The sequence below is a fragment of the Aquarana catesbeiana genome, linkage group LG05, assembly GCF_042186555.1.
Source record: "Aquarana catesbeiana isolate 2022-GZ linkage group LG05, ASM4218655v1, whole genome shotgun sequence".
In the NCBI taxonomy this organism is placed as follows: domain Eukaryota; kingdom Metazoa; phylum Chordata; class Amphibia; order Anura; family Ranidae; genus Aquarana; species Aquarana catesbeiana.
This window is the reverse complement of record NC_133328.1, coordinates 574,671,157-574,683,828: the sequence shown is the minus strand read 5'-3', so window position 1 is coordinate 574,683,828 and position 12,672 is coordinate 574,671,157.

The following is a 12,672-nucleotide window of genomic DNA, read 5'->3' as shown; positions in this document are numbered from 1 at the left end:
GTATTCTGCTGCATATTTTTTGGTAAAAAAAAATCACAATAAGCATATATTGATTGGTTTGTGCAAAAGTTATAGTGTCTACAAAAGGGGATAGATTTATGTTTTTACTGGTAATGGCGGCGATCTGCGTTTTTCAGTGGGACTGTGACATTGCGGTGGACAAATCTGACCCCAAGTGACACTTTTTGGGGATGAGTGACATTTATTTTTATTATTTATTTATTTATTATTTATATTTATTTTTTTAATTGACAATTTTGACGAGTGACATTATTACAGTGATCAGTGCTATTAAAATGCACTGATCACTGTATAAATGACACTGGCAGTGAAGGGGTTAACACTAGGGGGCGATCAAGGGGTTAACTGTGTTCCCTGGATATGTTCTAACTGTGTGGGGGTTGGGCTCACTGGAACTACACAGAGATCGCTGTTCCTGATCACTAGGAAAGAACAGCAGATCTCAAAGGTGTCCCCTGACAGAACAGGGACCCGTCTTGTTTACGTAGACAGATCCTTGCTTTGCCTCTCCTGAGTCTCCTCACCGCGATCACGGGTGGCCGGCGGACATCAAGTCCGCGGGACCCACGGGCGCGCTCCTGTGGCGTGTATCGCATGCCCACAGTTTAACTTGCACAGACCGGGGTACGTCGGTTTGCGTAGGAGAGCCGACTAGGGTTGCCACCTTTTCTTCAAATCAAACCGGAACACTTTAGTGGCGCACGGCAATTTCTATTTATAGTATAAACTATACATATATTTTGCTAATAAATAACATTTCTAATCATATGAAGTTAATAACAAGAGTACCCTTTTACATCAGAGTCCACAGAGTTCCCCTTTTACATCTGAACTCGCAGAGTTCTTCTTCACTGTAAAGGAGGACTCTGCAGACTCTGATGTAAGGGAGAACTCTGAGGACTCTAACATAAGGGATGCTCTGGAAACCCTGATTTAAGGGGGAACACTGAGAACTCTGCTGTACGGAGAAGACTCTGATGTAAGGGGAAACACTGTGGCCTCTGGTGTAAAGGGGAACTCCGATGTAAGAGGTGCTCTGAGAACCCTGATTTGCCTTGATGCACTTATTCAGAGGCAGGAGAGAGAAAGGGGGAGACTTCAGTCACAGACAGGGATGGATGGTGAGCTCACCCCTTGGCAGTCAGCACCTCTCATCCAGATGTATCTGAGGCTGCTGGACTTCAAATTTCCAGCCCCAACTTTCCTTTTCTGAGGCACAGCGCCTTTGGATTACACCGGGATCAGCTGATTGGAGGAAAAGCACACACCGCCCTACAGATAGCACCTTTCTGCTAATCTATTTATAGCACCCACCCTGAAACAAATTTCAGGCTGGCTTTATCACATGTGTCAGAGAACTTGTCAGAAGTTGTCATGCTGATAACAGAAGAACGGAGCAGGAGAAAGCCAAGGGACATAGTGCTTTGGAAAGAGATAGGAAAGCACTGCAGATATATGTGCCCAGTTCAGATTTCATAAATCGTGTTTACATCCACTTTAAGACAGACCCCCACCCCAAGCAGACTTCTCCCCCTCTTAAGCAGACCCCCACCCCAAGCAGACTTCTCCCCCTCCTTAAGGCAGACCCCCACTCCAAGCAGACTTCTCCCCCTCCTTAAGGCAGATCCCCACCCAAAGCAGACTTTTCCCCCTCCTTAAAGCAGATCCCCACCCCAAGCAGACTTCTCTCCCTCCTTAAGGCAGACCCCCACTCCAAGCAGACTTCTCTCCCTCCTTAAGGCAGACCCCCACCCCAAGCAGACTTCTCCCCCTCCTTAAAACAGACCCCCAGCCCAAGCAGACTTCTCCCCCTCCTTAAGGCAGACCCCCACTCCAAGCAGACTTCTCCCCCTCCTTAAGGCAGACCCCCACCCCAAGCAGACTTCTCCCCCTCTTAAACAGATCCCCACCCCAAGCAGACTTCTCCCCCTCCTTAAGGCAAACCCCCACCCCAAGCAGACTTCTCCCCCTCCTTAAAACAGACCCCCACCCCAAGCATAACCCCCCCCTCCCCCAAAGCAGACCTTCCCCTCTTTCTCTTTTAAGGTTCATGCACATGGAGATCTTACAGGTATTTTTATGCCTAGCATAATTTCCTGCACCCAGGGAGCGGCACAAGCTGCATACGACCTGACATACAAGGGTATGGCAGTACATGGTCGTGCTCTTGTAAACACAGATGCTTCCTTGCTGAAACTTCTGCCTTTCGAAAATACCTGAGATGCGCATGTGCTGGTTAAGCCAATGCAAAGAAGCCTCAGCTTTACAAGAGTACAGCCGCCTACAGCCATTCACTTGTATAGCAGGCTGTACGTGGCATGTGGGGCTCCCCAGGAGCGGGAAAGTGCCAGGATATTACACTCAATGCCTGTATAATTTGCATGTGCATGAACCCCAAAAACCTGTCATCCCTCTCTATTCTATCCCAATCTCCACCCAAAAAGGGCAGTGGTGTTAGGCGTACCTTTTGGAACAAAACCTTATATATAATGGTACAAGGTGATGTAATCTCTTGAATAACATTCTTGATTTTTACATTTTATCCCCAAGTGGTAAAGTACTTTTTTTTTGCATCTTTGTCTGTAATAGTGCCATTATGACCACCACTGTAAGGCATTCACTCTTCATACTGACAAGGATCATTTTACATGGTTACATAGTAAAGTTGAATAAAGGCACCAGTCCATCCAGTTCAACCTGAGTGAGTGTGGGTGAGTGTCTACAATTGTCCCTATCCTTATACAGTGCCGTCAATTTACGCAGCTCTCCATCGCACACTCACATCGGTCTCTACCCTCAAGGAGCCCACAATCCAAGGTCCCCAACTCACATTCATATACTAGGGCCAATTTTTTTTTTTTGGACAGAAGCCAATTAACCTATCAGCATGTCTTTAGATTTCCCATTGACCCCAATGCAGATAACTATTATATAACTATTTTCCTTAAATTGTTGACTAATTTGCAACTACGAAAGACTATATGGAAAACTGTATAAGGTTCTACGCTGTTGAGGATGAATTGGCATCATAGGTGTGCGTACGAGGTGTGCTGGCTGTGCCTGGGCACACCCTTATCACCCTGTGTGCACAGGGCACTGGCCATGTACAAGTGCTTTCAGCTCACTACTTTAACTTCTAAACACAGAAGCATGGCTTCCTCAGGGTTTACTTTCTCTTTAACTCAGCACTCTGTACATTGCATACTCCACAACCCTGTGCTCTGTACATAATGCACTCCTGAACCCTGCACTCTGTACATAACGTTAGTCTGAGGTCTGGGCAGCAGGTTGCAGTATTCTTGGGTCCGGTCCCTAAAGAGGAGACTCCTGTGCAGGGTCTCTGCCCCTGGAGCAAGGAAGCTAGATAACATCTGTGTGAAGACATAGTGGTCATAGCTAGGCATAGCTGAGGGGCCTAATTGAAGATCTATGGTCCAGAGATCAAGCTCGCTCAGGAGGAAGCTCATTGGAGAGAGCCAGGAGGAAGTTGGTGGGAAAGAGTCCAACCGTCCTGTGGTGGTGTGAATTTACATCTCGCTCAATAGGAAGATCCTTTGTGATACTGAGCCTTTGTGACATTGGCAGGCAGCAACCTATGGCTTAGTGAGTAAATGACCCCAAATACAGAGGAGAAGTGACAGTGTGTAGCTTTTAACCTCTTAACCGGTTCAATACCGGGCAATTTCACCCCCTTCCTTCCCAGGCCAATTTTTAGTTTTCAGCACTGTCGCACTTTAAACGTCAATTGCGCGGTCGTGTGACGTTGTACCCAAAAGAAATTGACGTCCTTTTTTTCACCACAAATAGAGCTTTTTTTTGGTGGTATTTGATCGCCTCTGCGGTTTTTATTTTTTGCGCTATAAACAAAAGAAGAGCGACAATTTTGAAAAAAACACAATATTTTTTACTTTTTGCTATAATAAGTATCCCAATTTTTTTTTAAAAAAACACATTTTTTCCTCAGTTTTGGCCGATACGTATTCTTCTACATATTTTTGGTAAAAAAATCGCAATAACCGTATATTGATTGGTTTGCGCAAAAGTTATAGCGTCTACAAAATACGGGATAGATTTATGGCATTTTTAAAAAAAAAAAAAATTTTTTTATTTTTTTTAGCGGCGATCGCGATTTTTTTTGGTGGCTGCGACATTATGGCGGACACATCGGACACTTTTGACACATTTTTGGGACCAATCACATTTATACAGCGATCAATGCTATAAAATTGCATTGATTACTGTGTAAATGTGACAGGCAGTGAAGGGGTTAACCACTAGGGGGCGGGGAGGGGTTAATATGTTTCCTAGGGAATGATTCTAACTGAAGGGGGAGGGGACGCACTAGGGGAGGAGACCGATCGGTGTTCCTCCGTTCTGGGAACACAGATCGCTCTCCTCAGAGCTGACAGGCTGTGGATCTGTGTGTTTACACACACAGATCCACATGCCGGCCCGGTTAACGGGCAATCGCGGGTGCCCGGCGGACATCGCGGCCGCCGGGCACACGCACCGGGTCCCGAGGAACGCGGCGGGCGTGCGCGCTCCCGGCGGCGCGCGCGTGCCCCCTAGACGGCCGGGAATCCCAGGACGTCATATGACGTCCACCCAGGATGGGAGATCCCATCTGTGGACGTCATATGACTATGGGCGGGTAGGGAAGTGGTTAAAGGAGTACAAGTCGCCTACACAGGGCTTTTTTTCAGTGGGAACACGGAGGAACGCAGTTCCGGCACCTCCAGCACTGAATGTATGTAATAGCATGGGGTGTGGGGTATAATGCTGGAGGGTCTATTGATGTTGGCTGCTGGGGGATCTATTGTCACTGGTGGGGATCTGATTTTGTGTGAGGGTCTATTGTTGCTGATGGGGAATCTATTGTTGCTGGGGAGGTCTTATGTTGCTGGAAGGGATCTACTGTTGAGGAAGAGGTCTATTTTTACTGGCTGCTGGAGGATCTATTGATGTTGGCGGCTTGGAGATCTGTTGTTGCTGCTGGGGGGGTCTAATGTTGCTTGGGTGAATATTTTGTTACTGGGTGTGATATTTTGTTGTGGGTGGTTCACTGTTGCTGCAGGGAATCTATTGTTGTTGGGGTGGAGTCCATTGTTGCTGGGGGAGTCTATTGTTGTGTGGGGATCTATTGCTGGAATTCTATTGTTGCTGGCTGCAGGGGATCTATTTTGCTACTTTTCTTTTTATCATTAACATGTTCTATACAAATTATTTAGCACCACAAAATGATACTTGGTTCTGTATTCTCTAAAAGGGGCAGTACTGGTAGGTGGGTAGGGGGTGGAATCAAGGGACAGTGATCTGAGGTGGGTAGGGGGCAGAGACAAGGGGTGACTCAGATGGGGGGAGTTCCTGCATCTATTCTCCGAGAAAAAAAGCCCTGCACCTACAGCATTAGGAATCCTGTGGGACATTCAGTGTGTGAAGTACAGCCAGAAGTTGAGGAGTCCTCAAGTTGTTCAAACGCAGTTCACTGGGGTATCTCATGCTTCTTATAGCTATCCAAGTCCATGTTCCAATAAAAACCCTAAAAAGAACCCCTATACTGTTTTCTTAGCCAGTGGAAGAATGAAGAAAATGCCGTGTGTCTGGCTGTGGATGTCTCAGAGGGGGAAATAGGTCCAAATTCGCCAGCGGCTCCTTAGTGGGTGAGCTACACCACCGCCCTCACTTCAAAAGTGAGCAGAATTGCAAAACAGCACACTCCTGCTGAGCAGTGGCCCCCATCTGATCCAACAGCTAAAGTTTAGATGTCAGAGCAGTCAGGAAACCAGGTTCCAGCAGTTGGGGAGGGGCACACAAGTACACTATATGTCAAAAGTATTGGGACACCTGCCTTTACACGCATATGAACTTTAATGGCATCCCAGTCTTAGTCCATAGGGTTCAATATTGAGTTGGCCCACCCTTTGCAGCTATAACAGCTTCAACTCTTTTGGGAAGGCTGTCCATAAAGTTTAGGAATGTGTCTATGGGAATGTTTGACCATTCTTCCAGAAGCGCATTTGTGAGGTCAGGCACTGATGTTGGACAAGAAAGCCTGGCTTGCAGTCTCCGCTCTGTGTAAAGGCAAGCGTCCCAATACTTTTGGTAATATAGTGTTTGACTAAGCCAAAACTAGCATATCTAGAATAAAGAATAGTTAACGTGTATATAGAGCCAAAACTTTGGCATTCTTTATGTTTTGATAGAGTAGGGAATCTCTTGAATCTCTGTCAGTATTTTTCACTGTCTGTGACCCATTGGGGAGATTTCCCCTCATTTTCTATCCAAGAAATGCAAGAGGAAGTTAGAGAAAATTTCTTCAAAGTAAGGGCTAATGCCCTCTTAGACAGAGGAACAGGTGCCCCAAACCAATAGGGGAATTATTGCAGTGTGGCCCAATTCACTTTGTTGGGTTGTGTTGTCAGCGTTATTCCCCACCAAACACAAATTGAGATGTTAGGTAGTGCAGCTGCTCCATATGTGTAGTGATAATTGTAATGTATATATGTTAGGAGGTTTTGTACATTTTGTTCCTTGTTTAAACCTGGAACTATTTCCCTGTGGTATAATGAAGTGAAGCCTTGGTATCCAACAACAGTGACATTCTTCTTTTTAAAGTCATTGTGTAGATGTCCTTTTCGTTGCACCCTGCAATCTTGCAATCAATGACACAACATATTTTTTAAGCATAGGTAAACTTCCTGTAGTGACAATAATTTGTCATCTATGGACATCCAGTTGACAGCTCTGGGCTTACATTATTTTGCTCCACTAGGTCAATTATCTATTGTGTCTTACCCCAGTTGCCAGGCTAGCCTGCACTAACAATCAGATGTCATTGTTTCCTAAGGCTATGGAGCACAGGGGAGCATTACTCACTATGACTATACTTAGAGGAATAGGACAGACTCTCACCGTTGCATGCTATTTTTAAGTCTATGATCTACTAGAACACCCAGATCCTTCACCACTGACTCCCCCCAGTGGTTCTCCTTCTACAATGTATGATGCATGCATGTTTTTAGACCCCATGAAATGTTTCTTCGCAGCATGTGTTCACTAAGTGTAAACACATTTTTGCAAAAAAAAATAAACATTTTTCGGTAAGTTTAGGATTTTATGTTCAGCCGCATGTAGCCCAGGAGCCACAGCTTGGACACCCCTGCACCATATCATTTACAGTACAAATAGGTTTAAAAGAAACATACTGTAACCCCAACACTAAACCTTGGGGTACACCCCTAATAACTTTAGACCATTCAGAGTAAGAATCGTTAATCACTACTCTCTGAATACGGTTTTTTAGCCAGTTTTCCAAGATTTTTCCAAGCCTATAGAATTTATCTTACTCATTAGCTGTGTGTGGGGAACTGTGTCAAACACTTTGGCAAAATCCAAGTATACCACGTCCACAGCCACCCCTCTGTCCAATGTTTTACTTACCTCCTCATAAAAAAAAAAAAATCTGATTCGTTTGACATCTGTCTTTCGTGAATCCATGCTGGCTTTTGCTTACAATATTTTATAACAATAACTCATCTAGGTGGTCTTTTAATAAACTCTCCACTATCTTCCCGACTATAGAAGTTAAACTAATGCCGCGTACACACAATTGGACTTTCCGGCAGAAAGGGTCAGACGGAATCATTCCGTCGGACATTCCGATCATCTATGGGCTTCATCGGACATTTTCTTTCTAAAATTCCTAGAAATAGAACATGTTTCAAATCTTTCCCACGGAATCAGTTCCTATCGGGAAAACCACTTGTCTTTATGCTATCCAGACGGACCAAAAACAACGCAAGGTCAGCAATTGGCTACTGGCTATTGAACTTCCTTTTTCTAGTCCCATCATACGTCATCACATTCTAAACGATCAGACTTTGGTGTGACCGTGTGTAGGCAAGTCCGTTTCAGCGGAACTCCGTTGGAACTCCGTCGGAAAGACTGTCGGAGTCTATTCCAGTCGTGTGTACGCGCCATTACAGGTCTATAGTGTAATGGACATTTGTAAGTTCTGTATATAATTGTATTCTATTTTGTGTGTATTACACACTGCCCTCACTGTGCACATGGCACTAGTAATGTTTTCAGTAAATGTTTGCATTCTTTCGAGTCCTGATTAGAATTAGCCTGCCTATGTTACCATAAACGTACAATTGTAATAATAATGTGATACCTGCGTAATCATGTGTAAAAAACCTTCAATTGCATCAATAAAGCAGAACAGTTATTTGGAAAGATGCTGAGCATATCTTTTGTGTCTGTTCCCTACTGCAGTAGTTAATATTAATTTGGAACCACTAATCAATATGAGGATAGGAGTTGCCTACCTACAAAATGTCCAACTCAGGTGGTGAGCTTTGCCTAGGAGGGGTTTTACAGGTGACCCTGAGAATCCGAAACAAGAAGCGTGAGATGATCTGGGAATTTCTGATAATCAGCCGGCTGAGGTAAACCTTTTGCTTACATTTTGGTTATCAGACTTTCTTGATCGGTAAGGCATTTTCAGGACAAAGGGTACCTATTTTACTCCCCTTAATCGAAGTGTATTGATTGGTGGTTATATGTTATGTTGTCACTGTCTACTGTCCATCGGAGTGTTATAGATAAGAAAGGGAAGAATAGTGCTGTTCACAGGTATATGTAGTACATCTGCTAGATAAAGTAGTTTAGAGGCAAGAGGGTAGAGGCACACGTAGAGAAGACTGGCCAGTCATTATGGGCATTAAATTAAGTAAGGGAATGAAGGGTAAGAGACCCTCAAAAATGCCCAATGCAAGAGGAGCGCCATATATGAACCAAAGGTGCGGTTCCGCCTATACTGAGCCCCTAGATTAATGGTTAAAGTGGACAGGGATCCACTATGGGTAACTGGGTTACCACTAAAGTCCACAGGGACTAAGAATCATGCAGAGTAAACAGCTAGAGAAACAGCTATCTATGTGAGCAGGATGGATCAAGGGTGACAATTAGCACTAGACAGAAAGGGACAATTTCATGTTAAGTTGTGGGATGAATTTGGGGTCAGGCACTACAATTAGTAAAGTCATAACAGAGAAATGAGAGTTAAAACAGAATACTTTATATGTTGTCAGAGAGGGAAGATGGGATGAGCACTATGGCTGCCCGTCTGATCATAGAAGGTACAGTATATGAAGCGTAGTATTACAATACATGGGATGCAAAGGATATCAGAACAAAATAAAGAAAGCAGAAGTTAAGCAGGGAAATAAAAAGAGTTAAAATAAAGTGAGAGAATGATATGCATGTGTTGTGTACAAATGGGAAAAATTTAAGCGATTTTAGAGAGATATTCGTGTATGTGTGTGAATGCTGGAACCTTTAGTTCTATCGCTTGTGTGTGTCATGTATGCAGATGTGACCCCCTCCTTTGCGCTCTCATGAAATAATTTAGCTGGGATGAGAGATCAGTGATAAGTTGGAAGGACACCATGCCAATTTTCAGTTTTTTAGACAAAACATTTATAACAAAATGTGCCGGGTTAATTAATCTAATGATAAACAATGTGATCACAATTATTTTTTAATCTGTTTTCCAAACATGGTAAAATGAAGGTTACATTTAACCGTGTATTACACAAATTAAATATCCTTTGATTGTGGAAACAGTGCATTAAAAAAAAGGAAATTAAGAAAAATTAAGTAAAATGTCCTAATTTTAGGAAATATATCTCTGGATATATATTAGAATTAGGGTGTGATATTGAAATTATCATTTGAGTATTCATTTCTAATATGAGTGTAACAATTTTATTAATAATATAGATATATTGTAACTGGTTTAGACAACCTTTGGTTGGAAATGAAATCCAGGTTAATGTGGAAATTTGTAAAAATGGAATTAGTTTAGATTAAGATAACAATTTTGTAGTTTTACATTTGAGAGGAAAAAAAGATTAAGATGAGGTTGTTAATTAAAATACAGCTGCCATAATATTTAACAAAGCCAAGATGGATGGGATACATAAGAAGTTTTTCTACAAAAATGAAATTTAAAGGTCTGATAATAACTTGATGTGCGGTCCATGATGTGAGAGTAATAATAAATACAATTTAAATATAACAGACCCGTCACATCAAGTCCACACACCCTATTAGGATAGATAGCACCTGCAGTCAATTGTATAGTTTTTGATGTGGCTGAGAGCTTTCTGTTCAGTCATATACACAAGGATTTTTGGTCCTTTTGTTTTTATTTATTTTTATTTTTGAAATCCAAAGCAGAATGTGTGGATTGTAAAATGATGTGCCCCTTTTCCTTGTAAGTGCAGTGGCATAAGCACAAGAATACTTTGGATTTATGGACATCTCTGCATGACTGCAGGGTAATTTATTATGTTCTGACATCAGGAAAATAATGTCAAATAGAAACTAAGGATTTGTGTTATCTAGCTAAAACTAACAGAGCAAGCAATGAGAATTTATAATATTGCAAGGAAAAAAGTTGTCTTTTTGAAACATGAAACTGAAGTTCTTACACTAACAGCATGATGGAAAACTGGCCATTGTAATATATTTATGCACGCTGGGCCCAGTAATGAAGGGTTCACCCCGATATATCAGAGCTGTAGCTTTATGCAAAGGTGCTATTAGACAAAGTTACAGACATTATTTTGGTCAAATATTTAAGGTTTAAAATATGAGTTTCCTTATGTACAAATCTAACAATGAAAAATGTGTACATTTGAATCCAGCCACCTTATTGCCTCTATTGGAGGAGGCTGGAGACAAAGGAAGACACATGTGTTAAATTGATGGTGTAGGAATCAGCTGCTTTGAGCCCAGTGCAGGACACACTCCCTGAAGACCTAGATATTTCATTTTTTGTAGTTATTCCCGGTTTTATACTGAGGATGCAGTTTATCACCCAGAAGGATACTCTGTATTTAGAGTCATTGGATCCTTTTTCCCCAGCTCAAGAAGAAGAGCTGCATGTTTTAGCAAAGCCTGTGAGCTATAAAAAGAGTCTATATTTATATAGATAGTCGAGATATCGAGAGCTTTTGGTTCCATTTGAAGGGCCAGAAGTTTGTTTTTACTTAGGCAGGTAAACCAATAAAGCATGCCAAGTTAATTTGATTGGCTGTTTTCAGCCTTCCAGCTTCTTGCTGAGGTAGCCATATTTACATTAAAACTCACACATGGAAACAGACCAGGCAAATCTAAGGATGCTGCATTACAGCCCCGGACACTTGCTGGGTCTGTGCAGATTCCACCCTAGTTCTGGCCCAGTATAGCTGGGATTAATAATTCAACTTTAAGGACCCCAGAACGAGAAGAACAAGTGGTCCACAGAGGGCAACTTCTTATGAAACAGGACTTTGGAAAAGGTGATCATTTATGTCTGCCAGCCACTCTTTTCCCTCCAGCTTGACAGATGGACCGTGTCATCAGTCACAAGAAGTTATGGTAGCCTTAGTAAATGAGCGTGGGATAGAGCCAGGGCTTCTCCACAGTTGTTTTTATAACATACCACTTCTTGTTTTACCTGTTACCAAAAGCTGAACATCCCTTCCAGAGATTATAAAAAGATATATCCAGATGCCCAAGTCAGGATCTTATGAGTATGCATTTTGTCTGTATGGACATGTTTTCTGGATGTCCAGGGGCAAATGCTACTGCAAAGGACACAGTAAAAAGTGTTATCAGAAGTAGTTTGTAAGTACAGAGTGCAGTATCTACAGAGAGTAACAGAGGAAATATTTTTTTAGGGAGAGTCCTTACTAGAAGTTTTGAGGTTTTATTTTTACACTCCCTACTGTCTACAATGTAGCGGAAAAAGTAGAGTAAGAAACTAAAAGACTTTTGCCTGAATGTTTTTTTATATTTTATGAAGCCCCTAAGGGGATGTTGGACTCTCTCCCTATGGGATTTGGTTTGGGAGTGTGTTACTCACTTGCTTATATTTTGTCTCAGCAGCTGAAGTCCTCCATTCGGATCTCACAGAGAACGTTGCTGATCTTTTAAGGTTTTTGACAAACTCATTTATGTGTTTTCTCCCCAATTCCAGATCCTAAAAGTTTGGAAGGATCTTAAACTAAAGCCAGGTGACTTGTGGATTGTTAAGAGACATTTATATATAAGGAAATGTTTGGAGACTCAATACAGCATCTATTTCATGTACAGTTTTTCAAAAGTTGAAGGAAAAGTCACCTGGATCCACACCAGACACTGCAAAAATGACTAAATTAAAGAAATCTCTGTGTTTGATTTGTTTCCTTCTTGGAATCACAGTCTAGGGTACTATTTAGTCAAATACTATAATTGTAAGGAATATATATATAATGTGATTTGAAAAGTAGTTTAGCCAAGTTGAAGCCATATTTGTCTTTTGTACGTCTTCCATTTTATGTAGAATTGTCTGTGTTTACATATGCTGATAAGTCAGCATGTCCACAATTCAGCTAGAAGGCCATTCTGGCCACAGGAGTGTACAGCCAGTACTCTGTAAATATGTCTTATCAATCATTTGTTTTTCACAATGAAAAGTAATTTTGTAATGAAAAAGCTGCTCAGCTATTATTTCCTCCACAATGGAGTTTTTGCCTCTTTGGCCAGGACTACCTCCACCTAAGCGTGTGATAGCAGGTGTGGTTAGTGATCAAAATATTGTTAAAAAGAGAGGAGACT